The following is a 16,111-nucleotide window of genomic DNA, read 5'->3' as shown; positions in this document are numbered from 1 at the left end:
ATGAAATAGGACTCGCATTTGCGAGAGTTTGAGCCATTGGTATTGTAAATGACTTTTATTTATGTTTTTGAAAACATGCAAGCGGTGCGTAAACACCCACTTTGTACTTATAGTCCTTGCTTACAAGAAGCAAAGCTGGCAGCAACAGAGGCACAGCTGCTGTCAGCCTTGCTTCTCATATGCCTGGACTATAAGCACAAAGTGGGTTCACTGCTTGCAGGTTTTCGAAACACATAAATAAAAGGCATTCAGGTAGATTCATCAACACAAATTGCGATCGCAATAGTTGCGAAACAGCTATTGCGATCGCAATTCCATGAACCGCAATTCATGTAATGAAAAACAACCAAATTGCGAAATCGCAAAATATATTTTGCGACTTCGTAAATAAAATCGCAAAATCAAGGTGGAACCCCCTTTGCGATTCTGAAATAGCGAGTTTCCAATCATTCTGCGATTTTATTTGCGAAATCGCAAACTAAATGCATGAAAAATCGCAATTAGCGAAAAATCTCAAAATCGCTATTTGCGAGGCACAAGTTAAGGAGAACTCAAACCAGGTGGTAACCAAAAAGTAAAAAAAAAAAGAAAAAAAAATTCTAACTAGCTACAGGTGCGGGGCTAAACAAACACACTTAAGGAGACACAGTAGGAGCATGAGGACATTCACAATGCCAGGACTCTACATGGTGGTAAGGCGGAGAAGGCTCCAGGCTGCAGCCAGGAACAGACGCAGGATCCAGGAGCGAATTTTCCGGCAGCAGATCACACTCCTGGGCCAGACTGAGGAGGAAATCTACTCAAAGTACAGGCTGAATGGGGCAATGATTACCAAGCTCATCCGGGACCTTGACCCCCTGATGCAGCACCCAACGAGGAGGACAAATGCCAGGCCCACCCATGTCCAGGTTTTGTGCTGCCTGCACCTCCTGGCCTCCAGAATCTTCGAGGGGATAGTTGCAGTTGCAGGGGGGATGTCCCAGAGCACACAGTCCTGCTGCCTAAGGAGTTTCCTGGAGGCCATGCTAACCCGGCTAGACCATTACATTCCATTCCCAACCACCCAAAAGGAGTTGAATGAAACCAAGCTACAATTTTACAACATTGCGCAATTCCCCCATGTAATTGGATGCATTGACTGTACCCACATCAACATCTGCCCACCCGCTGAGACAGAATACATGTACCGGAACCGCAAGTCTCACCACCCACTGAACATCCAGATGGTCTGCAACGCAAAGACAATCATCACCGACATAGTGGCACAATACCCGGGGAGCACGCATGATTCCTTCATATTCCGGCACAGCGGCATGCACATACGCCTGGCCAGGGGAGACTTTGGCGAACGACACCTTCTAGGTAAGTACACATGCCAACAAACAGTACATCGAGACCATGTAGCTGCGCATAACAGGCACTCACCCTCTGCTCCTTTCATTCAGGTGACAGCGCCTACGGCCTCCGTGAGTACCTCCTCACCCCATACCTCAACCCTGCTACACCACAGCAACGGCGTTACAATGCCGATTCCGCATCCTACACAAGACTGGTGGGGCCCTCAAATACCAGCCAGAGGTCTGCTGCCGCATTGTGGTCGTGTGTGCAATACTCCACAATATTGCTACCAAGCGGAGGATACCTGTGGAGATCTCTGGCAGTGAGTCGGAAGGGGACAACCGCCCACCTGCATCATGCACGCGGGGAGAATCCTGCAGAAGGACACAGGCGCCGCAACCAAATCACAATGAACTGTTTCTAGTGCACCCATTCCCCTCACACAACACTGCACTCATGCATGACAACTGTAATAATGATATGATTCAGATTTACTTGTCACTATAAATTCTTATTGTTATTTTCACAATAATGTGGCTTTAAATTTTTTACAAATTACATGAGAACTGTATTTCCTCATACAGCCCCATGATAGAGAAGAGGGCGTGCTTGTCTAATCAGCATGGCCCTGCTGGTAGAGTTCATAGAGTCACTGGCGCCTGCGGCCGGACGCACCCAGTCGCCTCTCCACGTCCTCCACGACACTATTGGCCCGTGATGCTGCAGTGGGCCTGGTGCTGCGGCGGCGTACGGTTACCAGCGGCAAGGACAGGCTGCTGTGACTCGAAGTGCCCTCACTGGCATCATCACCCCCACTTGCTTGGCCATGGCCAGATGCCTGCAGACTCTGCACAGCTGTTGTGACTTGGTCAAGGGCCCTGGCGACGTCCTGGCAGCATTGAACCATCTGTATCTACATCGCAAGGGAGTGGCGCGAAAGTTGGGAGGTGGCATTTCCGATGAGATGGTTGGATCTTGTGTATGGTGTCAGGCGGGTCAGCGGTGGCGGCGACGGGTGATGTCCTGCTGGTGGTGATACTGCTGCTGGTGGTAGTGATGGTCCGGGTTGTGGGGCAGGATGGCCCTCTCCCACGGTGTCCTCAGGGTTATCCTCTATGTGGAGGGCCTCACTGTCTGTGCTGAGTTGTTCAGACGCACCTGTGATGTAAATGGGTGCATGATTAATGATATGTATCTTGCACATGAGATGTTGCTACATGCATGCAGGCTTGCATTCCCTGACTGGCTTTAGGAATATCTTTTACTTGACAGGTCTGGCTGTGTGTGGCTATCCGGTAATTGTGGTCACACTATAGATTCCACAATGCAATAGTGCATTTCAGGTGTGCATGGCCTGCATTACTGGGGTTAATAAATGGCTAGCTCTGGAGTCATGGGCATTGTTAGGGGACGGGGTCGCAGTCGCATGGCACTTACCTTGGGATTGTTGGGTGAGTCGGGAGGAGTCCTACCGGGTGACCCCCACGCAGGCTGCAGGATTGAGGGTGTCCTCCACCAGGTCTTCGAGTGGAGTGTTGGGTGCAGCTCCGGTGGCAAGTTGCTCCCCCAGCCTCTCAGCGATGCGTTCTTTGGCACGCCCTCTGAGGTCGTACCACCTCTTTTTGAGCTCCTCAATGGAGAGCTGGGTCACTCCAACTGAGTTCGCCTTTGCGTGGATGCGCAGCTAAATGCGCCGCTTGTCGCCCTCAGGCACCCTCCGGGACTCCTTTCCAAACAGCCTGTCATGGTCCTTTGATACTCCCTCGATGAGGTACTCCAATTCCTGCTCAGAGAATTTTATTTTTCTATTTCTGCCTGGTGCACTGCTCCCTGCTGCTTCCTGGGACATTTTAAGTTGTTGTTTGTGTCCTGGTGTGGTGCTGCAGGATGTCTGTTGTGGAGCTCTGGGCTGTGCTTCTTCCACTCTCAGGCTCTGTGTTCTGAATGAGGGAGGGAACTGCCTACTTCCTGGTTGTGATGGCATCATTGTGCTCGAAATGCGACTTCCCGTTTTTGCGATCTCGCAATTAGCGAGATCGCAATTTGCGATTTCAGTAACTGCGAGTTCGCAATTTTTACATGGAAAACGGGAGATTCTGTGAATTTTATGTGATTTGGCGAAAATCGTTATCGGCAATTGCGGCCGATTGCGATTCGCTTTTTTTAGTCACTTTTCTTGATGCATCCCATTCTGCAAATTCTAAATTGCGATTAGGTATTATTCGCAATTTAGAATTTGCAGAATATGGGCTTGATGCATCTGGGGGATTGTCCTTTACAATGCCAATAGTTCAAACTCTCGCAAATGTGAGACCTATTGCATTGCAATTGCTTATTTATATCATAGTTAGTTCTTATATGCCTTACTGCATTTCATTCCTACTAGCATTAAATGCACCCCTAGTCATTAAAGGCAGGGCTTTAAGTGGGATGATAAACCTGGGAGGTCTATTATAAGGGCGTTACCATAGTAATTAACGGCGTGGCTAAAAAACCCTTACGCTAAAAATCTGTACTTAGCACAGTGTGCTGCCCCACTGTTATTTTCCTGCTTCTGTCCATTCATCCAGATATATAACACAACAAGTAACATTACATCCACAACAATACCAGGACTATTGGGTTTGTCAATGGTTGTAAGTTGCATAAGATAAATAAGCAACAACTATGACTTCGTTGTTATAATGAAAATGTTTCCGTTTATTGCTGCCCAGGTTGTGGCGAAGGCTGGAGCTGCCGACCTTTGAACTGAGAAAGAAGATGCAAGCCTCCCATCGGCTTAACATTCTGTGATTCCAAAAATGAATATGTCTGTGTGTAATGTAAATGGTGCTCATGTAAAGCCTCCAAGTTTGCACTACATACAACTGACAAACAAGACTCTATGAAGTTACATCAAAAGCAGTGACTGGTTTTTACTAATGCAGAGTTACGTTTTATTTTTTTCACCCTGAGGGTAAAAATAGAGAGTGTTGTGATGTAGCTTACCTTTTTCCTCTGTGCATGTTTACCTTACTTTAGTGGAATGTTCTTATCTCCATGTTCTGTAGAATGTTAGGCTGACGGCACTCCACGATGTCAGTGGCTGCTGGATCGTCGAGGTGCTTGGATGCCAGGTTGTGCTCTGGAATAAATCGTTTTCATTAACTCACCTGACTTTCCTGTATTTATTCTACTGTTCATCTCAACAATTTTGGCCACGATCTTGTGCCTGTGTCTCCTTGGCGTTTTCGAGCACAACCTGGTGATCCCTGGAGTTGCTTTCTCTCTCCTTGTCTTGTGGGTACATTTCCAGTTTGCCGGTTTCCTGGAATTTCTCATCGAGTCTCGCTCGGTGGAAGGTACTGTCCTGTTTCTTTTTGTTTTCTACAAGTTTGGTGAGCGCTGTGCATTCGGATCCGTGTTTTTGCTCACGAGCGCTGTGTTGGCAGTTGAAGTTGCGCGCATCCTCCCGGCTCAAAATCTTGCTGTCACGTCATCTGGAACGTACGGTGATCTGCTTTCAAGTCATTTGAAAGGCACATCGTAATTCACGCCTACTCTCTTCAGTGTGATCTACGCAAGCTGTGCGCAACATCATACAAGTCACCTATGTGTCGACATTTTTTTTTTATTGATTTTTTTGTTGCAAACAAAGCAGACTATTTCATTGCATATCATATTCCAAACAAGGAGCTACACATTCTCTAATAGGTACCGATAAATAAACAACGAAATAACGGAGAAATTTCTAAGGGGAAATAATGAATATATAACTTAACTTGTATCACATATATATTTAAACCATTTCTCTATCGATCCATTGTTGTATAGGGGTCCCGATTTTCATGCCTACTTGTTTCTTTTTTCTTCCTTTTGTTGCATATATAGCAAGTTCGAATTTATATCTGGCTAATAAACGAGCCCACCTTGACCTGGTCTTCTCTGTTGTTGTTTCATGTTGCTATAAGGGGCATGAGAAGACAGGTCGTAAAATTATTTCCCCTTCTGACCCTCCGCACTTTTGTATTTTCAGTAATAAACGAGCCCTCCACATACAAAACAATGGTGGTTCCGAGTTTATCCACTCCTGAGTGATACATGCACGAAATTCAGACATCATAATAAATATCAAATCATGTTGTTCCATTTCTATAGAGTCAATAGATAGTCCAAATAATACCAGATCGGGAGAGAGGATCATTGTTTTTCCTGTAATTCTTTCAATACATTTTTGGATTTCCGAGATTATATCAGCTAATTTAATGCAAGAAAAGAACATATGTATTGCATCAGCTCCCCTCAGGGTACAACGATTACAACATATACCAACAGTGACCCCCCATTTCATGACTTTGACTGGTGTGTAATAAAGATCACACATAGCCATATATTGTTGAGTTCGTGCACGCCCCGAAAACAATATAGAGTTAGCTGTCTTGATTGATTCTTTTATCAACAGATCGTTTATTCCTAATTTCTCCTCCCATTTATGATAGATCATAGAGAGATCATCAGTAAGATAGGTCATGAACATATTATAGAAGTACCCTATTTTTCTTTTAATATAAAGACTATCTATTACCAGAATAGTTTTTAAGCCTTGTCGATCATTAATAGAGAGTGAGTTTAAAAAGCTATAGATCTGTAAATATTTGAAATAGTCATGAGGGGAGAGTTTGAATTTATGTTGAAGGTCACCGGATCTCTAAATATAGGTGGAAAGCAGTGTGATGAGTTTAGTTGAGTATATCTTACAATCTTTGTAATCCCAACCAATTTTTTTATAATTCTCCATGCTTTATACGCAGGCAATATGATCTTAAATTTTGATTTTTTATAATAGCTTGGTTCAATTATTCTTAAAAGATGATTATTGGCTTCTGAACCTAATACTAATTCGTATATCGATGGGGAATGAGCTAGTGATATAGGGTTTTTTTTGCCAACGATCAGAGGGGATGCATATTGTAATACGGCTGCCAAATAATAAAATAGGAAGTGTGGAGCGGACCAGCCTCCTCTATCTCTTGGTGTAATCATCTTTTTATAAGCTCTTCGAATACCTTTATATCCCCATAGGAATCTTCCTGACATCTTTTCAAGTTCTTTGAAGAAAAGTAGCGGGAATTCCAATGGAATTGTTCTAAATAAGTATATTAATTTTGGGAGGATCAACATCTTTAACACATTGTTCCTGCCATGAAGCGATAAGTGTAAATGATCTATTCTTTCCAAAGTTGAATTGGCCTCCTTCAGGATCGGAACATAGTTTAAACTTGGAATCTTCGATATTGGTGTAGTTAGTTTGATCCCCAGATAGGTTGCTTCAGAGACTATGTTATTGCAAGGCGGAGGATTTTGTCCAACAAAAAGAATTTGTGTTTTGGATAGGTTTAATTTATATCCTGAGAGGGAGCCAAAGATTGTTGCTAATTCTTCGATCCTAGAGAAAGCCCTTTCAATATCTTTGGTGACTACTACTAGATCATCTGCATAGGCAAGAGCTCTATAAGTAATGCCGCCTAGTTCGACCGGAAGTATATTCTCATCTTGATTTAATTGATTGAGGAAGGTGTCAATATAAATGGCAAAAAGGAGAGGGGAAGATGGGCATCCCTGACGAGTTCCTCGTTGGATAGGAAATAAAGCAGATTTAGTAGTTCCAATTTTTACAGCTGACATTGGATTTTTATATAGAGCTTTAATTGCAGTTATTATGCCTGGACCAAAACCCTTCATAGACAGCAAATCCCAGAGATAGTGCCATGCCACCCTATCGAATGCTTTTTCGGCATCCAATAGGGTGATCCCAATTGCTGTCCCAGAGGCTTCTGCCCAGTCGATTATGGCAATAATTCTCCGTACGTGATCTGCTGTGTCTCCATTTGGAATAAACCCATGTTGCCATTGGGAGACAATTAAAGATATTATTTTTGACAATCGTGTAGCTAGGATTTTAGAATATACCTGGCTATCGGCATTTATTAATGATATTGGTCTATATGATGCAGGGCTAATTGGATCCTTATCGTTTTTTAGAAATGTCATAATTACCGACTGGGCCCAGGACTCCGGTGGTGAGCCTCTCTGTGCTTCAAGAAAAGTAATAAGCATATCTTGTCTTATGATGTTCCTAAAGATCTTGTAAAATTCCATTGGGATATTGTCTGGTCCCATTGCTTTGCCTATTGCTAACGATTTTAATGCCTTTTCAATTTCTTCCCACGTAATTTCTGATTCCAGAAAAACTTTTTGATCATTGGACAGATATGGTAGGATATTTGCTCTAGCAAAATTCGCACACGATTCTATCGAATAAGAGTCATTATCTTGTTGGTACAGCTTAAGATAGAATTGACGAAAGACTTCCAAAATTGATTCAGGTTTATCTTGTATCTGTCCTGTTTCGTCCTGTATTGAATTTATAGTATTAAACACTTCCTTTTGTCTAGTTCTCTTTGCAAGGATTTTCCCTGCATTTTCGCCCATCTCATATAATCTAAAGGTTGCCATCTGTTCTGCTGATTTAGCTGCAAAGGAGTCGTAGCAGCATGCTTTATGGATCGCTAGATTTATTTCAATATCTGATATTGGTTGCTTTTGGACTATAGCTGTTAATAATTTCTTTTCCCAGAGTAATACATTTTTGTACCCTTCCTCCACTTTTTCACGAATAATCTTTTGTTTCTTAATAACATATGAAAGTGACTCTCCCCTAATCCCTGATTTAAATGCATCCCAGACATTCTGGACGGAGGCCGTTCCTCTATTAATATCAAAGAATTCTTTTATCCATTTTCCCATCATATCTACGTATTCAGAATCAGCTAATAGTTTACGGTCAAAAGTCCAAGGCCTTACTTGAGATATTGATATACTAGTTTTAATTTCGATCAGTATTGGATTATGATCCGAAATTATGCGAGGATAGAAATCAAATTTAGTGTCACTAAGAAATGCCTTCTTAATAAAAAAATAGTCCAAACGCACAAACTTTTTATGGGGAAAAGAAAAAAATGTAAATCCAGGAGGTGATAATTTTTGAGAAGCTACATCAAATATGCCATGGTCTAATATCAAAGAGCGTAAAGCCTTGAATAATTTCTTTTTGGACCCTTGATGACAAAGAGTATCTCGTATATTCAAATCAGAATCTAGATGAAGGTTTAAATCTCCACATAATATTAACGACGGAGCCCAGTTGGCTAATTCTAAATTTAAAAAGTTCAATATGGATGGATCGTCTGAGTTTGGAGCATATACGGCACACACCGTCCAAACTTTGTCACTAATCCTAAATTCTGTGATTGCCCATCTACCATATTGATCTGCTTTACTCCGGATCGGAGCTCCCAAGCCTCTTCTAGATAAAATTGCCACTCCTTTTGTTGTTGTCCCTTGAGATGTACATACCACTAAGTTCATACCCAATTCTTTATATAAATGTCTATCATTCCATGTAATATGCGATTCTTGAATACAAAGAATATCAAGTTTCCTAGACTGTATAATTTGTGCAGCAATCCCCCTTTTTTTTATTGTTCAGCCCACAGATATTCCACGAACAAATTCGTAATTTCTCCATTTAACTAAGTTTCCCCCCCCCTAAAACAGAACCTAAGTTGACCCAAGATGGATAACAAATAAATCGATACAGTCCGACAATAAATCTTGTACCTCAGCATATCATACATATTAAGAGAACAGATGAGAACAAGAAGAGATTTCCTAAAAAAAACTCAGGAATTATTCTGCTTTTGTTTGCAACCCCATTTTGCCCCCTCACCCTCCCCGAGCTCCACCCGAGCCCTCCCACCCACCAAGCCCCCCAAACTATCGGGGCAGAGGGACTCATTAGTCCCTCGCATTGATGATGTGATAGGCGCTAAGTGGTTCCCGTCTTACGGCTCTACTCCATAATTATTGTTCCATCCCAAAACATGATCAGTCCAGATCCAATATCCAATATCCTAATACTAAACAGAGACAAAAGAAAAGAGAAAAGAGAAAAAAGAAAAAAAAATGGCCAATCAGCCAAACCGATCAATTACAGATCTTGGTTAAAGCAATAAGCGCAAGTACAAACAAAATGGTTTACGTTTTCTTCAACCCTGTGACCCAGAAAAGTACTTGCATTAAATGCACTTTTTTTGAAAAAAAACATTGGAACATAAGGCTTAAAGAACCGCTGCAGTCTTTTTTCAAAATGAGGCTAGTAGCTCTTTAGCCGCTCCCTCTGAGGTTAGAAAGTAAGAGCGCTCTTTATAGATTATTTTGAGTTTAGCAGGGTTTAGAAGAAAAGCCTGCGCACCCTTAGCCTGAAATAAGGGGATAAGCTGGCGAAGCTGCCAGCGTAGTTGTACTGTAGCATGACAATAGACAGGGCGCACAAAGAATTCCACGCCTTTGCCCTTGCGTTTTCTATTAGGTCTGGCCAAGTCGTAGAGGGCTTCTCTAGCCAAGAAGTTGTTTAAGGAAATCAGGATAGCTCGTGGTTTGAGAACAGAGTCTTGTCGATTTTTTTGAAACGGGAATCTATGAGCCCTCTGTATTTCCGTTTCCCATCTCCAATGATTTAGCTCCGGAAAGGCCTCTGAAAATTTTGGAAAAGGACTTTCCATTCGTAAGTTGCCAGATACCAGTTCCCAGCCTGTGTTATCGTTGTGTTTTGTCCTGTCCTTACTCGACCATTTCAGCCTTTTGGTGAGTTATTTGGACAACAACACCCTCTGTGCAGCTGTCGCGTCATCTTTCTTCGGTGATCAGCACACCTTTCTGAATTTATCTTTCCTGTATAAGCCACCACTGCCCCTCGGGTGAGTTCTTCTTGTATTCTTACACAGCGAGTGGTCTTCCCACAGTGCAGTCATACCTCGATGATCTGCTGTCAAACCCAGACTACGTCGTCCCTTACCTTGCTCTGCCACTGAAGTGTTTTGGACGACGTAGAAGATTTCGCAGAGACGCAAGGGACCAACTTCTTGAATGACTAACTATAATCTTGCTGATCTTAAATTACAGCTAAAATTAAAACTAGAAATTTGGGAGGAGGGCCGGTACTGGACGTGGAAGAGTTGGATGATTCTTGCTGTCGACCTGCGAAACAACAAGTAGCAAGGATTTACTCAATTACCTATACTTTACGTCCAATATTCTTACAACCTCCTACTCTATTCCCCTTTTGTTTTATTTTTTGTGTTGTGAACTTCTTGTTAGACGACTACCTGCGATCAGTGTTGTCTTGTCCTTCGTCCAGTATTTCTTGGTCTTGTTTTGATGAGAAGTCGTCAGGTGTTCTTGTAGTTGAGTGTTGAAGTGAGGTCTTTGTGTGAATTGCTAAAACAAAAAGGATTCCATTACAAATTATCCCCTTAGTATGCCTTCTTTTTAGAACACCCCCCCTTCAGCACCTTAACTTACTTGCAATTGTTTTCTTGAGTTTTTAAATGTCGGATTCTGTAATGCTCTTGTGCCAAAACCTGTTGAACACAATGAGAGGTACAACAACCTATACATTCGCCAAATTCCAACACCTTCGACTTCTTTTCTTTGAGTCAATTATCAAACTTTTACATCACAATATCTTCTAGCAATATTTCTTATTCACAAAGAATAATTTTAAGAGTTTTTCATAATATCTTAATGCAAAGTTTCTATTCATTAAGCTATAATTCTACAAGTCTTTAAATGCAGTTCGCAGCAATAATTCTAAAAGTCTTTAAATAAAGTTCGCAGATTTTGCTCTTGCAGTCTTCTTTTCCTTAGGAAAACGGAATTGTTCCAAAAATTGTATTCAGACTTTCTTGCGATGGGCGCCTGTCTTTAAGAAGCTAAAATATACTTATCTTTGCTTTGTTTGGCTTTCAGGAATTCGGGATAAAGGAACAGCCGAAGCGAAGTTTCCAGATGCTGGATTTCTCCAATCAGGTACGTTTACAGCGAAAGCCCCCAGACGCGATCCCTCTTCAAGCTAGGACGGAAGGCAAAGCGTCTTCTAGAAGGCTGGGTGCGTTTTAAATAGCAGACCGCACCAAAGAGGAAACATGCGCACGTTCACGTTCACGGAAAGCCTCTGCGAGCAGATTGCTCAGAGCGGCTTTACCGTGAAGGGAGTCAGAGCACAAAGAGAGTTTCCGAGTAAAGCATGCACACTGAATGGCCTAACTAAATCCGATCAAACATAATGAAAGAAAACATGAATGGAAACATGAATCAATAAGCCACATTACTAAGTAGAAACAAACAGTATCTGACAACTGTTACCAGCACACAATGTTTATCAGCATACTTACAACACTCAGGACGTGCAGGTGCACGGGAATGGGGTGGGATTTTTATAAGACAGAAACCTGTTTGTGCTACCCGTCTGGAGAATCATGACAGTGCTCCCTCCTCAAGAACCCCCCTAAAACCGAAGAGATTGGTCTTGGTTTATCTGGATGGCGCATATGAAACTTTCTTATAATTTTAGGTGCGTGTTTTAGGTGTTCCAATGGTTCCCATGATCTTTCTTCGGGACCGTAACCCTTCCAATCTACAAGATAGAAAAGCCTCCCTCTGACTCTTTTAGAGTCCAAAACTGCTCTTACATCGTATTCTGGGTGTCCTTCTACAATGATGGATGAAGGAGGCCAAATTAAACGAGTTTGAGGGTGAAAAGGCTTAATCAACGAGACATGGAACACTGGATGAATCTGATATTTTGGAGGGAGAATCAATTTGACACAAACAGGGTTGATAATCTTTTCAATAGGAAAAGGACCAATAAATCTAGGGTTGAATTTATGATTGCCTTTAATCCTTAAATGTTTGGTACTCAACCAAACCTGGTCTCCAGGTGAATATGTAGGTTGTTCAGTTCTATGCTTGTCTGCAGACTTTTTCTGGTTCTCTTTTGCTTATGCTAAATTGTATGTGGCCTGTTCTTGGATGGAGGGTAATTTAGAAACATATTCAGAAACAGCTGGTACTGGATTGATTTCCTTAATATCTCTTGGAAAGCTTTTGGGGTGAAAACCGAAATTACAAAATAACGGGGACATTCCTATGGAAGTATGATCTACATTGTTGTAGGCGAATTCTAACTGGCTTAATAGATCTGACCAATCTTCGTTTACATTGGTTAACATGCAAAGAATAAACTGTTCTATAGTCTGATTGGTGCGTTCAGTTAAACCATCAGTTTGAGGATGATAGCTAGATGATAATCGTACTTCCATATTCAAAAGCGAACTCAAATTACGTCAAACACGAGAAATAAATTGAGAACCTCTGTCAGAAATGACCACAGACGGAATGCCATGTAAACGTATGATATTCACCATTACAAGGTGTGCTAACTCCATGGCAGTAGGCAATTTTTTTAGAGGAATGAAATGAGCCATACGAGAGAACTGGTCCACAATTGTTAAAGTGGTAGTATGGCCTTTCTTAGTGACAGGAAGTTCAACAATAAAATCTAAAGAGATAGTATGCCATGGATGAGGTGGAATGGGAAGTGGAGTTAACAAACCACTTGGAGCCTGATGGTAAGACTTATTCTGTATACAGACACTACAGGTTTCTACAAAGTGTTGTACGTCTTTGTACATTGATGGCCGCCAGAATGTCCTTTTGATTAATTCATAGGTCTTGACTATGCTTGGATGAGCTGTCAAGGAAGTGTCATGATGAAGATGAAGTATGACCTTTCTAAGAGAATCAGTAGGAACAAAAATAAGGTCATGCACAAAAATCAGATTATCTTTTTCTTGAAGATAAGGATGTTCATGTTTCCATTCATCCAAACCTTTTCTTTTCAATTCTTTTTTTATTTCAGCTATTACATCACAAACTGATAGGCTGGCTTGAAAACATGACGTTGGAATTACAGGGTGAACAACTAAAGGTTGTTCGATATTGTTCTCACCAATTCTGGATAAGGCATCAGCTTTTAGATTTTCTTTTCCAGGACGATATGTGATTACAAAATTGTAGTCATTAAAGAACATTGACCATCTAAATTGTCTAGCCGATAAAGCCTTCACTGATCGTAAAGCCTGAAGATTTCTGTGATTGGTATAAATTGTTACAGGGTGACGAGTACCAAGCAAGTAGTGGCGCCATTCTTCAAAAACTGCTTTTATGGCCAAAAGTTCTTTGTCTGCAATTGCATAATTTAGCTCTGCTTCAGACAGTTTTCTAGAGTAAAAAGCAATTGGATGCATTTGACCAGTGTCGATATTTCTTTGTGAAAGGATGCCACCTAGGGCAAACTGCGAAGCATCTGCTTCCATTATAAAAGGCTGACTGGGATCTGGATGACTTAAAATTGGAGCAGATGTGAACCTTCTCTTTAAGTCCTGAAAGGCCTTTTCAGCCTGATCAGACCAGACAAATTTTACACCCTTTCGCAGTAATTTGGTAATGGGAGTGATAGTCTGAAAAAAGTTTTGAATAAAGCTGCGATAAAAATTCGCAAAGCCTAAAAAGCTTTGAACCTGCTTTACTGTGGAGGGACTGGACCAAGAATCAACTGCCTCTACCTTTTTTGGATGCATCTCAATGCCCTTGGGACTGATGACATATCCCAAGAACTCAACCCTAGAAACATGAAACAAACTTTTCTCCAATTTCACAAATAGAGAATTTGAAAGTAATTTTTTTAGAATAGCGCGAACTTGCTGCACATGTTCGTCTTCAGAGTTGGAATAGATAAGGATATCGTCAATATAGACAACACAGCATACATCAATACATTCATGTAACACCTCATTTATAGAAAATTGGAAGGCAGCAGGAGCGTTACAAAGTCCGAAAGGCATAACCTGGTATTCAAAAAGACCGAATTTCGTGCGAAATGCAGTCTTCCATTCATCGCCTTTCCGGACTCTCACCAGATGATACGCTCCCCGTAAGTCCAATTTAGTATAAATGGTTGCCTTCTTAACTTGGTCTAATAACGTGGGAGTTAGCGGCAAGGGATACCTGTTTTTAATGGTTACATTATTCAGTGCCCTATAATCAATACACATGTGCAACTCCCCTCCCTTCTTCGGAATGAAAAAAAGAGAAGAAGACACGGGTGATTTTGAATGTCGAATGAAACCATTTGCAAGATATTCATCAAGGTATTCTCTGGGATGTAAATTTTCGTTTTCGGTTAGGGCGTATTTTCTACTACAAGGTAGAGTGGCATCGGGTACTAGATCAATTCTGCAATCAAAATCCCTGTGTGGTGGAAGAGTATTTGCTTTCTTTTTATCAAAAACATCAAAGAGATCTGAGTATACAGAAGGAACTCCTTCTAAAGCCAAAACATTGGTAGATTCGGTATTAAAGTCAAAACCTTGGATTACATCTTCTGTTCTCTCTAATAGAAAACATTGATTTAAACAGTGAGATGAACAAAAAGCAATAGTCTTAGTTACCCAATCTATCTTTGGATTGTGTTGAATCAACCAAGGAATTCCTAAAATCAATTTAAATTGAGGGGCATCAATAATGTCAAACTGAATTCTTTCTCTGTGAATAGGTGAACAGTCCATTTCTAGTAACTCAGATTGTCTGTTAATCGGTCCCGAAGTCAGTTCTTTTCCATCTACTGCCCTTACGGTTTCAGGGTGATCTTTTAGGATTGATCTGAATCCTAATTGAGAGAAAAAGTGTGTAGGAGAGTACGGTCTGCTATCCTATGGTCACCCCAAATTTTTGCTTTTTGCATCACTGGTTTATGACTTAATGTGGCTGTGGGCCTGCTAATCAGACCCACAGCCTGCTGTTCTCTCTCTAAATTAATGCCAATGCACACTAGGTGCATTACAAATTGGAACTGGTTCACCTTATTGGCCCCTGTAACAGTGTACCCCAGGTACCCAGGGCATAGGTGTTTCCAAGGCCTACCAGGGGCTGCAGTACGTATTGTGCCACCCCTGGCCTGGCCTCCATATTTAACACAACTGGCTGATCACTCAGCTGGGGAAAGTTGGTGTAATCACCTCTTGCTTAGGTATAGTATGCCTATATCTAACTTAAAATGGACACATATGTTCCTATCAGCCACTCCTATGGAAGGCCTCATCAATCCTGGAGGCAGAGTGCTTCGAAATATGTGAGATGGTGCTCTAGCATGAGATGAGATGAGCCTGTCTGCAGCTTTTGGAACCACGTCCTTTAGCTGATGATACTGCCATACCATATACTCTTAAGTGCATTATGAACCTCGCGGTTAAATGCTATCTTTGGTTTGGCTTTATCAAAACATGTCGAGTAAGGTGTCATACGAGTTGGGATACTACCCCCTCGCCAGTTCTGGCGACGGGGGTAGCATTCCACCCTTCTAGAGGGACACGACATGTACATAACCTGAAACCCGGGTAAAGTTAAACATGAGCCTCAGCATCACAAAATGGATGCTGCCACCACAGACACAAGTCTGACCTCCTGCTGCTGGGAGTCCTTCCAGCGAGGGAGGCTTGGACAAAGGGTTTCCTGCCTTGGGAGGTGCTAGCACCACCCCAGACAGGATTTTGTGTAATGGGTAGGACAGGGCTGAATAGATTGAGACATGCCTGGGGCACACGAGGTGTCCCTGTGCATAGGCCAGTTCAAACCGGTGCTGGGGCTCGCCAGCCCCAGTCTTGGCGCGAAGCTGGACAAAGGAAAGGGGGTTTAACCACCACCTTCCTGGTCCCACCCAGAGGAGGGACCTAGCAGGTAATCCGGCCCCTAGATTTGGAATAAGAGTAGGAGCTGTGTCCCAAGACTTCAGATCATCCTGAACTCGACTTGAAACTAAGAAGAAGACTGGACT

Source organism: Lissotriton helveticus, chromosome 2_2 (genome assembly GCF_964261635.1).
Source record: "Lissotriton helveticus chromosome 2_2, aLisHel1.1, whole genome shotgun sequence".
Taxonomy (NCBI): Eukaryota; Metazoa; Chordata; class Amphibia; order Caudata; family Salamandridae; genus Lissotriton; species Lissotriton helveticus.
The sequence above is the reverse complement of the archived record's forward strand: the minus strand, read 5'-3'. Positions refer to the sequence as shown.